The 20,357-nt window shown below is 32.1% G+C and overlaps 1 protein-coding gene across 2 annotated transcripts in view; it reads left to right on the plus strand.

Annotated features, from left to right (window-relative positions):
* Positions 1-20,357, plus strand: part of aPKC (protein kinase C iota type) — a 200,539-nt gene that overhangs the window by 1,173 nt on the left and 179,009 nt on the right. The gene's annotated exons all lie outside the window — the stretch shown is intronic.

Below are 20,357 nucleotides of genomic sequence, written 5' to 3' on the forward strand. Positions count from 1 at the left end.
TTTTATCTTATCTGAGTAAAACTATAAAAAAATTGATAAAATATTATTTAAAGCTGTAGAAATATAATAAATTTCTTAAATTAAGGAATGAATGTATAATATTATACTGAATCAAGCTATAAGTTATGCATATTATATTTATTATCATGTTTTGAACATGAAAAGAAACAATTTCAGGATATGAATATATTCACTCACTTTATTTTAAATTTTCCCTTGGCATTTATCATAAAAATCCTTCCACTGGATTTTATTAATCTCTCCATCCAACGACTTTGTAAACTTTATAAAAGGTAATTATATCTGAGAATTATTGTGGATTATTTTCCAATCAAATTATTTATTATATTATGTGGCATCGATTCGGTGCCTGCCGATGATAATGTGAGGTTCATATTTTTCAGGTAAGAATTATTAATACAGTTGTAGTCAGAATCTATAATAAAAGATCAAAATAAACATTAGATGGTCAGAATTAATATTAAATGGTAAGAACTATTTTGATAGATTTTATTCAGTTCATTATCCAACAGTTTAAGAGTGCGCAAGATATTTTATAAAATATTTCTATAATATAATGTAATAATACTTATTTAAATTCACATGACCGTGTCCTATATTTTTAGTAAAACAATTTGATATTAATTCTGATCCTGAATAATATAATTATGACCATTCATTATTTTTATTCTGATCGTCCTATATTTTTATTTTGACTTTTTGATATTTATTTTGACCTAGATTTGATTTTTATTCTAACACAAAGTTAATTTAAATGTTCACCATCTAATTTGTTACCATAATGTAATAACTACATTTAAGTTTCTTTGTCAATTCTTTAAGCGTTACCGTGAGGTTTTGCTTTACAGTTGTTCACGATAGATCTTCATCCCAAAGTAACTGTACTGATTACTCCCATACAAAAGCATACCAAATATGTTATTTGATCATGACTATTTTTTAAAATGTATCTTATAATAAACACATATTTGCAAACGTACTTATGCAATCCTAATGACCTAGAAAAAATATTCATTTGACTATTTTTTATCTGATTACATACACTATTCTTATCTAATTGCACAATTTGTAGATAATAAAATAGTAAATGTTTTAATTTGCAACTTAATCTAGTTGTACACTAACACATGTTAATTAGTTCTATAATTTGATTATCATGGCCGCATTAAATTAAAAAAGGTAGAGTACTTTATGCAGGATATAGGTACGCTACCTTTTTATGCAATTTTAATATCTGAGTATAAGAATATTTGAATATAAATAAAAATCATCTAAATCAAGATTTTTTGTAATGGTGTTCAGTATCATTGCTTAGCAGTTTATATTACTAAAAATTTATAACAGTAAATGTGGCCATATAATTTGTGCAATAAATGGATATAGACCGAGTTTAAGGCTTTGGAGATCTGCTTTTATATGGGCTACAAAATTATCATAGGTGTAGTACGCTGAATTCAAGTTTAGGGTTTAGCTCTTGCATATTCATTTTTTATAGCTGCGTTGCGGCTTATATACAATCGGGGAAAAGGGAGGAGATCATCGAACCTACTCTCCCTCAATTCAGTGACAATTATAAATAATTTAGAGCGAAAATAATATTTATTTTTGTGTGATTAATATTCTATAAAAATAAAAATATGGAACGATTAGAATTAAAATAATGAATGGTCATAATTATATTATAATTATAAATGAGCAATAAATCATTTATTTTAAGAATATCTTATAAAATATCTCGCTTGCATCTAAATTGCTAGACAGGTTAGGTGCGAGCGAACGATGGTCAGAATAGTGAACACCCCATGAATCTGCAACGAATCTATTTATTTGCAGGACGCGAAGGTATTCAGAGAAATGAAGCGGGAATAATGACAGAACGGCGGCATATTCTGACATTTTAATATAAATTCTGACTTAATATCGTTCGGAGAACCAGTCTCGAGTTGCATTAAACACTGCATACATTTTTTCGTTATTTGTGCCTGTTTTTAGCTATTCTATTTCTTTCGTTCCTCTTTAACAAGCCGCTTAAACGCCGTTTCTGAGCAAATACGAAGCAAAAAATGAATTAATTTTTCAATTAATCTTGTACAACTTAATTGCAACGCGACGCTTATGGGCAGTCCCGACAAGGTTTTAACTAATAACATAGTACGATTTATATTTTTTTCCCGGAAATCTTCGATTAATCTGTCGCAGTCAAAGGGTTCTGCTTGAATCGTACATACTGTCAGTCAATGGGTTCACTGAAAGAAATACTCATAAAAATCAAAAACTCAACATCATTAGAATGATGACTTATGTTTTTTTCCTCGACGTTTTAATAAAGAAAATGGAACACGTACTTTTTACGACAGCCGCCATCTGGCATTATTGGCTGCGAACTGTTTGTTCCTCTTTACATTTCTCCTTCTTTGTCACGCTGCTGCCTTCGAAGGAAGCAACAGAAAAAATATATACATACATACAAACGTACGAATGGCGTTCGAAACGTGACGGAAAAGCCACTCCAGAGTTTTGTCTTGTTTCCCCATTTAATTTCGTTTTCCGCCACCCCTCCACTTCTCTGAAGGCATTGTTTGTTCCTTTTTTAATTTCATTTTCATACACTTTTCTTTCTCATCTCATTCGCGCTCTTGTACCGTTTTCAATGTTATAAATATAAATTTTACACGATCGTTATATATGTACATAAACTATAAAAGCCTAGACGTATATGTATATCCATTCATACAATCAGATTTCTCGGCGTTTTTTCATGTTATCTTTTTGATTTGATTTTGCTAGTAAAATATATACATTGTATAAAGAATATTTATTATGTAATGAATATGTTTTGTATTATATATGCATAAAAAATATTAACTGAAAAAACATATATTGTGATGCAATAAATGTATTTTTAACATGAACATTTTGTTTTCCAAAACAATGAAAGTCGACGCTCCCTGGTATGTTCCTAATGACCTTATACATAATGACCTTAAAATAGAATCCATAAAAGACGAAATAACGAACAAATACGCGTCATACTGAGACAGACTAAACAAAATGGCAACCGAACAAAAAAAGTAGATTAATATTTTTCAATAGTGGCTTCGAAAAATGCGAGAAAAGTAATCCAATAAACGCAGGGTTGTCATTTTCGTTAAACTAATTAATTATCATTAGTATCAAAGCAAAACGATTGTTTATTAAAAGTGGAACATACGGTTTATATTAAAAAAATGATTTTATTTTAATACATATAAGATCATATTTAAACTGAAATAGCTAATATCCGTGAGATTAAGAAAATATGGGTGAATCTAATCTGTGATGATCGATCGGAATTTTATTTATATAATAATCACTAATTCCGATCTCCTAGATATGTTAAAATTAAAAAAAAACACTAAAGTCTGTATGGGATTCTAACCCAGGTCTTTCAGGTCAATAGTTAGAGAATTATACCACAAGTCTATCGTTCTGGTCGAATTAAAAATCGATGTCCGATTAAACAATTTCAACTCTATGTATGAACTTTAGATGGTATCTACATCTGCAGATAATTGCTCTCTTTAAAGCCGTATTTAAGTGTTTGAATTCATAATAATTTACGAGCGTATTCCGTAGCAAAGTATTCATATTCAGATATATTTTATTTGTATCTGTAATAATAGGGAATATTTCATCATGTTAGATATTATCTATCGTATGTTGTAATCAAAAATATCAGAAATTTTGCTGCATTATCATAGTATTAATCACGAAATATTTTATATATATTTTTTTAGAAAGATTTTTCTAAAGATAATTAGAAAAACTCTTTAGGTTCTAGCTTTATAAAAAATAATCGATTCACCGAGGCTCATCTCCTCAACAAATATTTTATATTTTCAATACTCCAAGCTTATTAACTTTCCTTTAAAATGGAAAAAATGGTGATGTACACTCGGTAGACATGTAAAAAAGTGTTTCAAAATTAAAAAAAATATTATATATAATAGTAAAACAATCTCTAGGTGGATTATATATATTTTTTAAATTATTTTGATTATAAATATGCTCATCATGATTTGTCAGGTTTTCCTGAGGTCATTGTCGCGACAGCCAAGAATAAGGGACGCGATCGCAACTCTCCACTCAAAAGTCAAGTCACTCAAAATCTTTCAGCTGAAAGAATTATGATTTATTTGTAGTTAACTATTTATAAGTATAAAATATTGGCTTATATAATGTACAATAATATACGACAAACATCTTGACTCTTTTCCTCCGCGTCGATCGTGACTATCTCATAATCGACAGAAAATTGGCGCCGTCGTGCGAATTAAGCTCTCAAACGTTGCAGACACATAGGAATCGATCTTTATGTACCCATCTATACAATATACCACACGTTGCAAAGTTTTATTGTATTATGGAGGGCTTCGACTTTAGTGTGTAACATGCAAATTAGGGGTCGGAACAGACAATTTCGTGCTCCGGTCCATAAGACAGATGCTGGGGCTAAACAAACAATGTCGCTCCGGTTTGGCCCCTAAAAGCTAGCTTTCTTGTTCCAAATCTTCAAATTCAAGTCTTCCGCGCGGCAAAAGCAAACAAACCTTCCTCCTTTTGTACTTGATATTCAAACTAGTATCGCAACGAGAAAACTTCTATTCCTACATTTTTTTATCGTAAAATTCATTAGGTTAAATTCTCAACAATATTACTTGTATAGTAAATGGCAGCTTAAAAAAGAAATAACATACACTTAATAAAATATAACATAGATTAGGTATTAGCAATTGTTCTGTGTCATTAAAAGTTGGAAATCATAAGAAAATGTCATTCGAGCTCATACTAAATTCCATATTCTAAAATCTAGAATGCGAAATTTAGTCTATAAAATTATATTTTCATAGTAAAAATAAAATTTTGTATAAATTATCTGGTTTAATTCAAGGTACTTCAAGGTACAACAAGACTAGCTTACTTACTTTACTGCATCCCGAGCCTTTTAAAAATAACCGAGTACCTCCTTATTTTTTCGGGTATCCCATTATTTTAATTTCAATATAATACTTGATTTCTCCATATTAAATATATATATCTCACACAATTTTCAAGATGCGAAATTCTCCTGCTATTCTTCTATTTTACAAAACCCATTTAGAGATTAAGTTGGTAGTGAGAGCAGTGTATCGAAAAGGGACAGGAAATCCCTATTTAATAATCCGATAGTATCACACCGTTTAACAAAAAAAAAAAAAAAAATAGGCGTATTTGCTTAAAATACACACGCCATACTCGGAGGACGGTTGTACACAAAAAACGGCATTTAAGTCTATTGTTATTATTAACCGTCAATAATTTATGATCGCTTGTTTCGATTCCAGATTTTAAGTATGACATATGTATTTCTTTCTAAGAACTGCAATTACCAATTTGGATAAATTATATTAGTCGTTGGATAACTTATAGAAAAACAAACATATTATACATTACTCGGACACGATTTTGTCCATTGTTTTATACACAATCATTTCCATTATTGTCGACACGGTACTCGTTGAAGGCGATACTGTTTTCTATAATTGGAGCGACTGGCGACTGAGCGATAATTAAATCGGAGTTATTGTTTCGTCGAGACGATGCAACATTAACTCATCCGATCCAGTCTATATAACTATTAAATTTTTACTGGAACTATCAAAAAAGATCTATTTCATATGCCTCTCGGCGTGAATTATTCAGCGGCAATCTGCCGTTAAGTATCTAGAGAGCGAAGGCCGTAAACGTTGTATGTACGTACGACGGGTATGGTTTATGCGGCACCAGGTTCTCCATAAACGGACACCTTTATTAATGGCGTAATCTCCAAGTATTAGCTCCGACCCGATGCTATCGCTAAATATGGACCCGATTGTCACGGTGGTACCGTTTTGTCCCCGTGACAAATACGCTTTTGTCTGTGTGAGGGGTTTCGGTCTGTACGTGAGTAACCAAAAATCCATTTATATATTCGCGTCGTGATCTAGTGGGAAATACCAAATGGGGTGGGCTTGTGAGTCAAGGGAAAATTCTGGTTAGATTTAATTTTGTCATGTAACTTCATCAGAAATTCAAATTTTAGAATCATCCCATCGAACCAAATAATGTGTCTCAATTTCGGCATAAACTCAGTAATATCAGTCGAAAGTGGAAGAATAAATTGAAATAAGTTTATATATTTACTATCAAGTCTCAACCATTTTATACATTATCTATCAGAAGCTTGAAAGAACGGGAAAATATTTATTTAGACCAATTAGACCGTATTGTCAAACTTCACCTAGGGACGTCAGTTCAACTGTATCCAATGTGGGGTGGGGGGGGGGGGGCAAAATTGGCATGTCAGGGGTCGTGATTTAATTTTTTCCATTTCATAAAAAAATAACACAGACGGCCCTCGACTTTCGCCCGTAATTGGTTCCTGAAAATGTGTGCGAATGTTGAATGTACGAAAGTAGAGGGAAGTAAAAAAAATGTTGTGTATTTTATAATATTTATTTATCAAGTCAATATAAAATGTTTAAAAGGCGTTTAAGTGGGGTTTGCGGGTGTTTCCTTTAAAAAGTAATTTTATAACATGCTATGTCTTTATTGATCGCCCTACGCACTTGAGATATGCGTTCTCCATTGGGATCACAATCTTCCATAATATTTAAAAATTTGTCAAGGTGCGTGAAGGCTTCATTAATATTTTTCGTTGTTAAAGAGTTTTCCAAAATAAACCTGTCTCATCTACATTAAATATTTGGCTAGAGGAATATTCTCCATCTTCAATAATTTTTGATAAATTCTTTTGCAGCATCTTTATCCGCATCAGCCGATTCTCCAGTAAATTTAATATTATGAAAAGAATACCTCATTTTAAAATTATAAAACCAACCGTTACTTGCTTGAAAAACCGTGATAAAATCTTTTTTTTAATCTATCCTTCCAATCTTTGTGCACACTAAGAGCTTTTGCTTGAATAATTGAAATACTCAGAGGGACATCTTTTTGATGTTGGTCAGAACGTCTAATAATTTCCATCTTTGTATCGAATCGTGTGAAGCTTATGATTCCTTGATTTCTTTTTGTTCGTATCAACACTGAAGTTTTTCCGTTTCTCACTCATGTTTATAATTTTTTTTTAAAAAAATGTTTTTTTTTTTTAAAAAAATGTGCGAAATAGCGAATTGTGCGAAAGTCGAACGTTCGAAAGTCGAGGGCCACCTGTACTATTTCATTAAATGATTAGAATTCACGTCAAAAGCATTAAAATTATGCCGTCACAGTAGAAACTCTCGGATATCTAGCATTTTTTTGTAACAATATTACAACTTAAAATAAGTGAAAATCGTCAAGAATCAGGGACGTCATTTCAGTTTTTTCCATTTGAAGGGGGGGGGGGGCAAAAGTTCGCTAGTCAGTGGTGTTTTTTTTTAATATTTCTATTTCATTAAAATTTATGGTATTTAAGGACATGCATTTTTGGCTTCATTCAAGGAGAGGTACCCATAAATGACGTCCCTGATGTCACCTCTCTAAACAAATACATGCAGGACTCTTTTGATTGCTAAGAACAAGGCTAAATTAAAAATATTATAATATAATACAACACTAATTTTAAAAAGAAATGCTTTGCAAATGATTCTTAAAAATAACAAAATAAATCAAAATAATTTGGGGTCTAGCAGTACCCCTATTCGCATTAAGTGCATTTTTCTTCTTTCCGCCTTTTATCAGATATCATCTTAAAATGAAAATAGTATATTTAAAATTTGAATTTGAATTCAGGCGGATGATGGAATGTTAATTTTTCGTAATAGCGTCCAGTTATGTGTATACCGACTGCACAATTGTTCACACAGCGTTATCTGCAATTTAATCGTTATTTTCCCCACCGACGCAATAAAAAAAGGTTGGGGGTGGCTGGGCACGAGGTATTATTTATTTTCGACGCGCGATGGCAGATAACGCCTTTTATATAGGCTCTCTATTTACATTTTAGGGATATCGTCGCCGCGCCGCCATTTTTTTATTCACGAATTTTCCCGACGTAAATAAGCAAATATCCCGATTCGCCGCTTATCGCCGATTACTTGCGCGTGTCTGCTGTGTGATATGATAATAATATGGGATTCCATGGGATATAATAACTATGAATCCGATAGCATCGTTGGGATATATCGTTCATGCCCGACATTCTTTTTTTTGCTTATAAAAGTTTTTTTATATGTACATATTTTAGCCCGACTACATAACCGATGTTGTCCGGGTGTAAGATTTAACTTAAATTAATCTGTGATTAAAAGATAGAGCTATCCTTTTTGTAGTTGCATACATAATAATATTAAAGTTTAGCTTTAAAGTATATATGCTAGATTCAATGTAGATAAAGAACGAAAGTCAGATATGAGGTGGCGTTTATTATATTTTTATACAGGTAATATAATGTAATTAAACAAAAACTGAAACGAATAGCATTTTAACGTGTCAAACTAATAACTCTGAGGTTGCGAGTTCTAGTCCCGACTTTTATTTATTTCTATTTTATAATCTTCCATAAATTTTGAAACTTCTCACGAACTACGAACAATGGCATATTTAAATAATTTTGGGAAATTAACTTTTTATAAATATAATTAAAATATTGCTTTTATATGATTTTTTATCTATGTAATTATGATTCATTTAAAAAAATATACGTATGTACATGCATGATATTTCTTTAAATTAGATTCAAATAATCGTGACAGGTAACTTTAATCATCACCTAATATTAAATAAGGCCAGACAGTTTATGTGTGACGTCATCAGGAATAGGTGTAGCGATATTTTTTAATATAAACATAAACATATGGAATAGTGTACGGAGGTATAAATTTGTATAATAATATTCCTAAGACAATCCGCAAAAAAATGTTGTGTGTTTCCCAAATGGAATAAAGAAACACCTTCGTTCACTAAGAAATAAATTATAATGTTAAATCTTTTTTCTTTTATTTTCTGTTTACATATTGAAATTTGTGTATTAGTATTTTATGTAATATAAATTTAAATGATATAAATATAGGAAAAGCGAAAAGTGATGATAATTTTTTTTCACATACAAAAAAAATATTTAAAAAAATATATATACAATTTTAATCAGTAAAATAATTTCCATTGTTTTCTATTACTTTTCTCCAACAATCAGGCAGCTTTTCAATCCCTTTCTTATAGAACTCTGCAGGTTTTTCGTTAAAGAATGATTTTATGTGATTTTCGATACTGTCAAATGAATTAAAATTTTTATTTTTAAGGGAATGCTCTAAAGATCTGAAAAGATGGTAGTCAGAGGGTGCGATATCGGGGACTATGGGGAAGCTGTAAAACTTCAAAATCAAGCTCCCTGATTTTTTCCTGCATGATCCGTGCCGCGTGTGGTCTGGCATTGTCGTGCTGCAAAATTCGCCCTTGTTTGTTGACCAAAACTGAACGTTTTTTCAACAGCTCCGCTTTCATTCTGACTAATTGATCACAGCATACCTCTGCAGTAATGGTTTGACCAGGTTTTAATAACTCGTAATGGATGACGCCAATCATGTCCCATCAAACACAAAGAAGGACCTTTTTTAAGGTCAATGAGGGTTTAGGGGTACGTATGGGTACTTCGTTTTTAGAAAGCCATTGATTTTTTTCTTTGGATTGTTGTATTGGATCCACTTCTCATAGCTTGTAACGATCCTTCTCAAAAATGATGGCATTTCGTGCCTAGACAATAGCGACAAACAGATGGTAATTCGCTGCTCAATGGCCGTTTGTGAAAGTTCGTGCGGTACCCAAATTCCTTGCCTGTGTTTTTTTTTCAATGCGCTTGAGATGGTCTTTAACGGTCGTCCAAGGGCAGCCAAGCTCCTCTGATGATTTTTCGGGGGTCCGCTTCCACTGCTGATTTTAACACTTCATCGTACAATTTTGTAAGTCTTCCCGATTTGGGGGCATTTTTCAACCCCTATCACCACTTTTAAATTTTTTAAACCACCTGTGACATTTTTGAAGATGCAATACGTCTCCATAAATTTCACAGATGATCTGAGTGGCTTCTTTTGCTTTCTTTCCTTGATCGAACAAAAATAGCATATAATAACGCAAATGGGTCTCCTCGATTTCTGGCCTTGACATTTTTTTCTATAGGGTAAAAAAAACCTTCTGAGTATTAACAAAAGTAGACTAACAGAGCTACAAAATAAAATCAAATCTTACGCGTTAATTTGACGACAGCCAGCGGCAAAATAATTTTAAAATCGTCCCTTTAAAAATTATCATTACTTTCCGCTTTTCCTATTAATAGCATTTTTTGCATAAATTACTGGGAAAACAACTTCATAAACTTTTTAATTGCGAATATACAATTTTACAAATATATTTAAGTGCATATACGAGCAATGATGCATATTCTTTTATATATGATTCTCTTGAGATTAAAAATTAAAATAGGAAGTCAAATATTTCAATAGTGTATTGTTTTATTATAAGATAATTGCTACGCTTTTCGCTTGACACCCTGACGCTCGTGACGTCACGATACAGCTGTGGCTAAGCTGTTTGGTCTTTATATAGACGGTATTGCCTTAATGCCCCACGATAGTTAAAAATAATTTGTAAAATGAAAAATATATTCATCACTTTTAAATCTAAAAACGATCTTCCTTAAATGTGTCATTCGTTGGTTTATACCACGAGACTGATCAAATAATGAATAATATTGTATTAAATTGTGACAATTGTATATCCATAATTTATCAAAACAAAAATACGAATATAAAAGGTTAACTCGACACGCAACCCAATAACTTGATCGTGACGATGACTAGACCTCGAAGTGTTTATTTGTTGTGTTGGCCCTTAATATTCTCTACACATCATGTATACGCTTCTTGACTAAAAAATAACGACACGAATTAGTCTCGATTTGATCATTATTTGATACTCGCCACATACACTGTAATGTAAAGTGGAAGGAATAACTAATCATTCAAACATCAACTCAGTTTCCTTCGCCACACAATAAAACATACTATCTTATTTTTTTGTATGCGGTTTGTTCATAGTCATAGCGTATCCTTAAACACTCTGTTTTTATCTTCTAGCATATATTGACGTTATTGATAATCTGCACGAGACATTGCGATATAAATTAATCATGAGAAAAGCATTCATCTCCATGTCAATTACTGTCACGTCGAGTGTCTGTCTTTGTTCTTGGTTCTCACTCTAAATTCATTTAAATACAAATAAAGAGATTAGCAGAATAACAAAATAACTGCAAAACACATGTGTTTTTGAATCGATCTTGCACGGTTCGACCTCCCGCCAACGCAAGTTAATGGCCGTGAAGCGTCATGTTGTGGCCGTTGCTGCTGACGAGATTTGACAGAAGAAGTGTCAGTCTTAAACCAGTGGCTATCGGCCGTCCTTCGTTCTCGGTCGCAACGCGCGTTTTTTCGGCCATAATCGCGGATTAAAAAAAGAAAACAAAGCGCGCTTCGTTCGTTATCTTATCCTAGCGCTTATTTAAATATTGCATCAAATTACCGAGCAGTCGTGTGCCGCGATTTGTGGCGTTTGGTCTATTTTTTTACGGACGCCACTGATTATTATCAAAACATATACAGGGTGGGCACAAACGTCACAAGATTTTTAATAGCTTTTATCAGCCTCAGTTTTTTATGGATAATATAAAATGTATGCTTCGAGTTATGAACGTCAATCGATGAGTCGTAAGATTCTCTATCGATTGCGGAAAAAAGGTGCTTAGTCATATGTAAAATTGACGCGAGAGTTTCAAGCTTTAAAAGTTATTTCAGAACGTGACCGAGCACATTTATTTCGCGTTCAGAGTTTATCTAGCCTTAAAAATATCTGAAAGTTTGTCTTAGAAGTGAACCGCATGATTATAATAATAAGACGAAAAGGCCTTGCGTCTATTATGATACCGGAAATTTATGATTGAAAATCTGGCCTTATAGATTGTACAAAACGGAGGTCTTGCTCACAAAACTAAAACATAAAATAACTCAACCATACTATATGAATTATTTGTGCAGGATATTTAGTTGTAAACATATATTCATTGTAATATACATCATATTTTCCCTACGCGGCTTTTAATAAAATACATTTTATGAAATACATTTTTTCAAATTAAATAATTTTCTGCTTAATTAAGTAATTTTCCTATAAATGCAATTAAAGTGCCTAGATACAGTTCTTAGATTTCTTTACACCAAAAAAGTTATTCATTTTAATTTTTAATCAAAGATGAATTAAAAAAATATAGCCGTCTTTAAAAATAATATATTATTTTAATGTATATTATTAAGCGTTATACATATTTTTATTACTTTTTAAATAAAATTTAAACAGAGTTACGACTCGATTTTTTTATTACCCGCCATTTTAAAAAAATATAGCGGATCAAGTTAACTTAAAGTGCTATTTTCAGAACATGTTTCATGTCAATAGAATTAAAACTGCTACAGTTATCGTGCCCTCATAAACCACATATCTAAATGACAAAAAATGTAAATACTGATACATTTCTTCTAAAAACTATTTATTTCTCAAAATAATGATATGTAGGAGGCATGTAACAATTTATATAATCCTCCTTTTTAAATAGATTCGTTGCAGTGTAATTCATGGGGTGCTCACTGTTCTGACCAACGCTCGTTCGCACCTAACCTGCTTAAAATTTAAATGTTGGCCTTTAAAAAAATGAATAATAGATGTAATAAATAATAATTTTTAATAAATTATCGGAAAGTAGCAAAAATTTTTTTTTAATTGAAATTGAATTTTCATTCCTATTTTATAATGTTTTAAATAGCCGCCATTTTGAAACAAGATGGTGGGTTATTAGGCGTATAGTGTTTGTGAACGCGATAACTTTTGTAGTTGCAGATTTGCATCAAAATTTACTTTTAAAATTTAGCCAGTCGTTCGACCTTATAGAAATAAAAAATGTTTTATTTATTATAATCACTATAAGTTTATCCTGTATATGTAATGTATAAATTTTATTGTTACATTTATGCTAATTTTATTATTGCGGTGTATACAAATAAAGATCAGCGATATTTAGCGCAGCGCACGAAAGAGGGTCGCACGATTGGTTCATCGAATTTTAACGAACAATTAACGATAACCGTTATTACTATATAGCGATTGTGACACGCGGTCGTTAATTGACTCGATTCGTGACCGTTGCGTGAAAGTCTTTTTGAAGAATGAGCGAGTAGAAAAAATCTATTAAACAAACGTAACATTATCGCTCGCATTGTGTCCGTTGCAAAATTGGCGTTTTCGCGTGACGCCGCTGACTTTGCGCGGCCGGGCTGTACTGCACGGACACACGCTGATAGACCGAATAACTATTGGCGTATATTCCAAACAATGGCGTAATTGCGCGTACGGTTGTTTGCGGTCGCATTTTCGCGATGATAATAACGATATTGTGGCGGATGAAAAGAAAATTGTCTGTGATATTCGAGCGACGTGTGCGTACGATCTTGTGAAATGTTGCTGACCTTTCGTTTGACCTCTGTAAAGTGGCGGCTCGTGGCTTTCGTTCTAACTAATCTTTGTCATGATTCAATTTCGTAGATGATGTCTCTAAATGACAATTAAATTTAACGAGTTCCATTGGTGGTCTTGATAATGTTTTTTTTTGACAATGATCAGCGCTACAGTACGCGCGTAATCGAGATTTTTTGTCTATAATGTATATAATAAACCAGGGCTGTGGAGTCGGAGTTGGAGTCGCGGAGTCGTGGTGTTTTGGCCGGAGTTGGAGTCGGAGTCGGAGTCGTGAAAAATGAGCGACCCCGTACATTTTTTATATAAAATGCATTTTTTTAAATTATGAAATTTTAATTGCGTAATGATGAATGTGTATAGCGTATGAATATAAAACGCGTAGAAAAACATCAAAAATACCTGATAAAATTAAACTTTTTTGAGTCGGAGTCGGAGTGGAGTCGTGTTATTGGTAAATATCGGAATCGGAGTCGGAGTCGTGTTTTTTTTAAACGACTCCACAGCCCTGTAATAAACACCCAACTCCTCATGTAACGTACGAAGTTAATATCGAATAAAATAAAAATATATTTAAATAAATTTACTTTTGAATTTTACTGAACGTACTTTACGCTAAGCTGTATTAGTAATTGACACGGCTATTTTAAGCACACTACAAACACAACGTAGCTGCAACTGCAGCCTCATAAAATATAGTGAATCTATATTCACTTCTATTTTTACTAGCTTTGTATCTTTACTTTCAATATCCCTCGTAGATCCAATGGTTTGTTTATATTTATAGAAAGCAATCAATAAACCATCAGTTTCCGAACCGCCTGAATTGGAAGAGTGTGAAATATTAACATAATAATAACGGCGACGCTTTTCCACTGTCTCACATTTCTCAACTATCCAATATGCGCGCCCCTAGTTGAGATTCATGAATGCGGTCTTGGAAAAAATTAGCTCCAGGTGGGGAGAAGATTGATCAGCTACGTTCCGACGTCTAATATCTTCCGAACTTCTCAAATTCTACGTCATATATCAGAGAATCTCTTGCAGTCCGTACAATCTGCTTCTCGCTTGATTTGCCTTTAATTCCAATTGTGTGCAATGCTTTTCGATTTGACAATAACGTCACGGGAGCTGAAATAGCTAGTTGCTATTGTGGAAAAGTCGCACTATTGAACTTGTGTGCGGTCGAGGAGGGGTTTGCGATAAGATAGAAGCTTTGGAATAGATTGTATTGATGTATTTATATTGTTAGATTTCCACACACGTATATTCTGTTATACAACAACTATTTGCTTTGTCCGTTTAAGGAAGTTTTCATCGCTTACCATGTATATATTTTATGAATATACAGTAGTAGCGTGAAAAGGGTATCGTTTTTCGAAATATTGGATTTTTCAGTACTTTTAGGAGTATGTATATATTGTTTTTAAGTGCTTAAATCTAAACAATTTATCATAAACTTTTGTAGTGATAATATTTATATTGATACAATGCCAAATTTTCCATAGTTTAGTTCGAGTTAATAGGGCGATATTAATGTACATTCGTCAATTAGGCTTTCGACAAATTTTACAATCTGTCGGGTAAAACCAATTATTAGTTCAAAGGCTTTCATATAAAAATATTGAAATGGGTAAAATAAATCGGCTTAAGGGCTAAAATAACTACCATAATAATCGGGTGATACTACGAATCTGTTTTATCGTGTATTTTAAATTCTTTATTTATTTTGTTATTTATTTATTTTCAATCACATTGTACGAGTTAAATTAATGATTTTTTAATGCTTTGACAGTAATTGCAACATAAAATTATCTAACAAAAAAGCATAAATGTGACATCCTTGCGATTGCAGTCACATATGTATGTGTTAAATACATTCAATTGCACAATTCGTGATTAGAATATTTGTCCAACTATTCGTCCATATTTTTAATTGAATATTTTCAAATTTATAATTTTAAGATGAATTCACATTTCAACAGCGCAGGTAGTTTACGATTTACCGCTATGTAAATACGCATTTTTTGTTTCGCGAAATTTATTTGTAATAGTCATGGCAAAGCTAAAAGCTGACAAAAAACAATAGCATACAAAATTATAAATAATACACTTTGTAATTGCAGACATTCCATAAATGACTCATATTTCCGAGCTAATATTATGCAGTTGTGGACTTTCTAAATGTCTGGTATTGAGTTTTCTACTTATTTTAAATCAATTTAGTATGGTAATCTTTTATGAGTTGTGGTTGCTGTAGCCCATTGCTGATAATAAAATCCACAACAGCAACTAAATGAGTGTTTTCGGCAACAGGAATAATTAAAATGAAATTTTGTACTAATATAAGGTTTGAAAAACTTGTGCATAATTATTTTTAAAATTGAAATCAATGTATTTTATAGTTTATTATTCGATATTTTATTAGTTAAATATAATATGTCTACAGTATTGCTGGATATAAATATTTTGGTAGCTCAATAATTATCTTAGAGAGTTAATTCGTGTTGATATAGACGTCCATTATTTTGTGAAAGTATTGTTTTTTTGTGTCATTCGTTTTAGGTACTTATGTTAATATTGTACATAAAATGTCATATATTAGAGCGCGCATTTGATGATTTCCTGTCATCAAAATTTTTACAAAAGTTGCTAAAAACGAATAATGATCCCAAAGCTTTCTGAAGTTGAAAATTCATTAGTTATTACTAGTTCGCAACATTTTTGAATATGGATCTATAATTTATGATCTTCGAATAACGAAATACTTCTTCTTAATCGAAATAGTTCATGCGATACGTCGCCAAGCATTTCTTTAAATTAAGATGAATTCCAGTTTGGGCTCCGGAACGTCTTCGAGAATCACTTTTGATGGCCATGATGGCTCGTCTATGGCTGTCGGCATCCGGCTCCTTAATACGCTGGTATTGTACATTGATATATTTAATGTCAGCCACGAGGAGCTGGTCCGGTTCGTATCATTTAATTTTCATATTATGTATTATTTTTAATCTTCCTTTTTTTGTGTATTGTAATAATACTATTTTTTGAGTAACCTGTTAGGTCACGATAGTCTTAATTTAATTTGAATAAATCTCCAAAAAAAATCATATTGCTGGGGTGTTTCGTTCGTAAATTTGTGATAACATAAACAAGCAGAAGCACCAACTTTGAGAAATATAATATAGATAGGTACATAAAATAAGAAAAGTATTAAATTGCGCTATCATCAGTCAAAACATTTCGCGTTTGAGGGTTTCTTTCTCATAAAAGTCAAACGTTCAAATTTATTTCAGGCCGCTCTTCGTGTATTATTTATAACGAAAACTTGTTTTACAACCTAATTCACTAACGAAATTGTCAAAATAAAATTTCTTCGAAACAACGTTCTCTCTTGAGACCAAAGAGATAGAAAGGTAGAGAGAGAGAGAGAGAGAATGCTCGTCCCTTTGCCCATCTCTCGAATATTTTAACTTGATTATCCTTTAAAATTTTCCGTGTAGATCAACCTCTTCATGAAAAAAAGATGTTTTTCCAACCCCGCGTCCCTCCCTAAGCCTCCAAACTTAATGTTTATAAATTAGTCACATCTTAGGGGGTATTTAGGCGGAAATATGATTAACAATGCAAATTTGTACGTAGGCTTACCCGCTAAATGCAGATTAATCCCGCGGGACGAAAGTTTGGTTATCGCTGTTGGTTTTCCTCACGGCGATTCCCTAATGAGCTTTCTAATCATATAAAAAAATATGTAAGCACCAGAATTCATGTTATTCTATGAAAAAAAACTATTAAAAATGAACCAAAATAAACAAATATATTTATTTATACATAGGTATATACCTGAATCAGTGGCTTTTTACCTTTAGAAGTCCAAAGGCATGTATACCATGCCCAATATATTTTCTGAAGCTGTTTTAAATGCCTTGATGATAAACTTTCATTAGTTACTCAGAGATATTTCTATCAATATAATACGGGAAAAATAGTAATTCATAATCTTTTTATCTGGAATTGTAAAATTACTAAATTACCTATAAAATCTGTTAATCCATCAATGGATTTAAAAAAAAAAATTTTTGACTAGTCTGTACCAGCCGCTCAAAACCTAGACGTGTAAATTTTAATCCATAGTTCTCAATTTAAAAACTTTTTGTTTTTAAATTTACGTACATATTTTCTTCAAATAAATTAAATTACTGTTTTTAATTCAACTCAATATTTAGACTATTTCTTACATTTTGGGCGGTGTCTCGGCTATAACTTGGCGGATGTTGGTTATTAGGTGCTCCAACGGCGTTAAATCGCACGGTATTGGCGGCCAGTTAATTGATTAATTAAATACTATGAATCTTAATGAAATCGATATATTAAAAAAATGATTGACTGACTGGCCAACTTTTGTCTCTCCTCCCCCCCCCCCCCTCCCGGAAAAAGATGGAATAACGTCCGTGAATTTTGGGGTTATCCCTCAAAAAAATATAATATGTCACTTCAGTGAAAGTATATCGGAATACATTTTCACCGGTAGATACATATTTCAACCAGTAAAAAAATATTATCTGGCAGGTTCTAGTAAAAGTATACATTTACGTACTTATCATTATTTATTTACATGCAATGTATAAATGTGTATTATTCAGTGAAGTCCAAATACAGTTTCACCAGTAGATATATATATATATTTTTACTAGCGTGAATATAATTTAACTGATAGTCGCTAGTGAAATTATATGCTCTTCTAAAATGTTAATGAAACTCTATTTGACAGTTGCGAAACGTCTATTTTCTGTTCAAACCCAAACCTAGCCTAATAAAAATTCTAAAACTTATTATGGTTTTAGAACTTTTGTTAGGTAAAGCCCAAATTATTACAAACAGACATTTTTCATTTCGCATTGTGTTTTCCATAGTTTGTCTGCACTTCTATATTACACTATGATACCTTACCGATAATATTATTGGTCAAAGTTTATTCAAACCGAATTTTGGTCAATAGGAGAGCGCTAAAATAATTATCACTTCTCAGAAGTCAAAAATTCACGTCAAAAGCAATAAATGATTGGTAAATATATTGTAATTTAAAGCTTAGCGCCGTCCTGGTCTTTCATTAATCACGTCGGGGGGAAACCAGGAAACAGGGACGTCATTTCAACCTTTTTCCTGGATGGAAAAACCGCCGGTGGTTGGGAGTTACCCCTACTCGTTCAAGTGAGCGATTGTTTCGGTATAACTATCTTTTTTGCGTTTTCCTATTGCTCAGAATTGGAAAAAGTTACAACGTCCCTGCATTTGACACTTTGAAAACGCGTGATTATTGACAGTCCTGCTAACAGAAAAATCGAATTGGATTACTCTATATAAAGGCCAATTTACTTTTCTAAAAATTATATTTAGCTAGTGTAATTAAGTCTAACACAAACAATAAAAAAATACGCAAGGGAGAAGTTGTAACATATACATAAATTAATGAACAATAATTTTATAGTATTTACATGGAAGGACAAATTGTCAGGATGTAGACTAGGCGTGGCTTATCAAATAGGTAGTATTACCATATAGTATATTCTTATATTATGTAAAAAAAAACTGTTGAAAAAATACCAAAGAAGGTTTTTATAAATGTAATTCAAAATCATATCTTCATATGGAAAATTGTAATGTACATACATAAATATATTTAGTGTTTCATATATAAAATTAATAAAAAACAACAACAATAAATTCCGTGCGATTAAAAATATGTGGAGAACCATTGGTGTTGTGTGAATTACAATAGTGAACAATTAACTAAATACTATTTACAAGGATAGAGCGAAACATTATTTTTTTTCATTGCATTCTTGGGTGTTATTTTATTAGGTAGTGGTCCCAACATTTGGAACGGGCACAGGGTATACCCTAAATATATAATAAATAAATTATAAAGCTCAATTTTTGTGATTAAATAATATGGATCGCAGTGGTTTCAATAAAAAAGTTGTCTTTTTACCGCAGAGAAAAGCAAATAGACAATACAATAAAGATAGATGTTTATTTTCATCGTCTCTGTGGAAAATCAGCATTGATAAACAAACTTCTTGTGCTTGTATATTTAAAGTATATAAATATTATTACAAAATATAATGGTTATTCCAACTATTATAGTATGTCATGTATACAATTTTATGACAGACATTCATACCTATCTCAAAGCGTAATCTATGGGGAAAAAAGTTTAAAAAATATAGTGCTTTGATTAGAGAGCGCCGGTTTTACAGCCGATCAAAGGGAATCTTTTAGTCATTATCCCTAGATCTGCAAAAAAAAAGGAAAAACTAGCGGCGCCACGACTTTGGCTTTCGCACACACAGAATCTATATTCTATCTACGCTTTTTTAGGTCAAAAGCTACGTCGTAATTACATTTTTCTCGTGCGTCGCTTTTAACCCTCACCCCACTACCGCACCGCCCAAGTCTGCAGTTTCCTTGCCAAATCGTTGAATAAAAACTGTTTTCCTTTTTTTCCCTCCTTTTTTTTTTGTTGCCCGAAGCATTTCTGCAACGTGTATATGTGTGAGTAATAATCGCATTATTGCATTAGCCGGAGTGCGCCGTTTCTGAAAGAGTTAACTTTAACAACGGGCAGTAATGGGAGGAAATAAAGACATTCCGACAGGAAATGCACTCGCCGTTAACGTTTTTTAAATTGAAATATAATAGTAAAGCGTTCAGCGATTTCAAGCTGTTACATTGGCTTTTGACTGAGTTGGCTGAAAATA

Source organism: Plectrocnemia conspersa, unplaced genomic scaffold (assembly GCF_051122295.1).
Source record: "Plectrocnemia conspersa isolate PC_06_02 unplaced genomic scaffold, ASM5112229v1 ptg000013l, whole genome shotgun sequence".
Lineage (NCBI taxonomy): Eukaryota > Metazoa > Arthropoda > Insecta > Trichoptera > Polycentropodidae > Plectrocnemia > Plectrocnemia conspersa.